Source organism: Bombina bombina, chromosome 8 (assembly GCF_027579735.1).
Source record: "Bombina bombina isolate aBomBom1 chromosome 8, aBomBom1.pri, whole genome shotgun sequence".
In the NCBI taxonomy this organism is placed as follows: Eukaryota; Metazoa; Chordata; class Amphibia; order Anura; family Bombinatoridae; genus Bombina; species Bombina bombina.
In genome coordinates, this window is record NC_069506.1 from 262161377 (window position 1) to 262163401 (window position 2025).

A 2025-nucleotide genomic window follows, 5' to 3' on the forward strand; every position below is an offset into this window, starting at 1 on the left:
ATGTGGTATTCAATGCAAATTCTGTAAAATTCCTGGACTTAGAAATCACAGGAGACAGTGACTGTGAAAAAATTAAAACTTCTCTTTTTAGAAAAGCTACACCAGGAAACTTCACTTTGGAATTCAATTCCTGTCATCCCAAACATGTGATCAAAGGGATCCCCAAAGGGGAGTACATTCGGGCTAAAAGGAATTGTAGTACAGATAGTGCTTACCAACAACAAGCTTCCATCATTTCAGAAAGATTGTTAAAAAGGGGATATGAATCAGAATTATTGAATCAAATAAAAGATGAAGTTGAACAAATCCCAAGAGACAATCTGTTGAAATATAAATATAACAAAAATAAAAAATCAAAACACAATAAGCTGAAATTTATAACAATTTACAGCAAGGACTATTACAAAGTTTGTAATATAATCAGGGAATCCATGCAAATCTTACATACTGACCCCATTATAGTGGATGTACTAAGCCAAGGCTGTGACTTTGTAGCCAGAAGAGGAAAAACTATTGCTAATGTGTTATCTCCTTCAGATCTTCCTACTAAGCCTACTGGCACCTGGCTTAAAAAGAGATTAGGTTTTTATAAATGTCGTCGCCCTATCTGTAAAACATGTCAACATGTCACAGAGGGACCTAAATTTACTTCTACTACTACAAAAATGGAACATACTATAAAATTCTTTATTAATTGCTCCACTACTCATGTAGTGTATTTATTAATTTGCCTCCTTTGTGGGAAACAATATACAGGAAAAACAAAAAGGTCCCTAAAAGATAGGTTCTTACAACATCTGAGATCTATAGAAGATGAGGAATGTGACACTCCTGTCGCAAGACATTTCAGAGAACATCATAACTCTGATGTGTCCAAACTAGCTATACAGGGCATTGATCATGTCCCTTGCTGGAAAAGAGGCGGTGACAGGGAAAACAAACTAAATAAAAGAGAAATCTATTGGATGTTTTCTCTCAAAACCAGTAGTCCATATGGTCTCAATATGAGAAGGGATCTGGACACATTTACCTAAAACATATTTGTTTCTTTCAATTGATTTTCACAACTTAGTTTCCATCTCATATTCTGTGATTTTTCGCAGTTTATAATTTGTTCCTTATAAATTAGTTAAAAGTTCAGGTGATATAATCTCTCCATATGCTCTCTTAATTGTCGCCTCTTAACAACAGCATATAAAGAAACTAATTAATATAAAGCAACTTAAATATCTACAGATTTAAAATCTTCAAAACTTAAAAGAAAATTTAGAATTTAATTTTTTTTTAATAAGTGTGAACACTAGGTTTCAAACAAAGTAGGCAGTGCAGGTTAGGAAATAAGCTAATTTAATCACAATATGTCCCTTTATATATCTGTTTTATTCTCCTTTAGGTACTTTTATAGGATGGTATAACTTTAAGAATAGGTGCTAGCATATTTCTCTCTTTCCCTTTAAAAAGAAGGTGTGCACAGGTGTGTCTATATGCAGTGAACAAGTGCTGAGGCACGAAACATGTTTGCAGACAGGTGTCTCTGTACACAATGAGTTACTTTTTAACGCTATATTTTTGTACTACGATGTCTTTTTATCTTGGATTATATTAAAATGTATTGTATTGTATTTGGATTTTTACATTTCTCTGGAGTGTTTGCAGACACTCTGATTAAGCCGCTGCAGCAGTTCAAGTCTCCCTGTACCCACCCACTCTCCATTGTGCCGGGGAAGAGATCACAAGTTACATGCTGAGGACCGAGGATCAACTAACAGCGGTGACATACATTTGGGTAAGCTGATTCATGTAGCACTTAGGTTTGGTGTCTTTGTTCTCATATATATATATATATATATATATATATATATATATATATATGTGTGTGTGTATCCAAAAAATGCACTTACAGGAAAATTTGGGGTTTCAAAAAACCAATTTATTTAACGTTTCGGGGGAAATTTGCATCCCCTTCATCAGAACAAAATTAATTGTGAAAACACGGCATATAAAGCTTAAACATAAGTGATATAC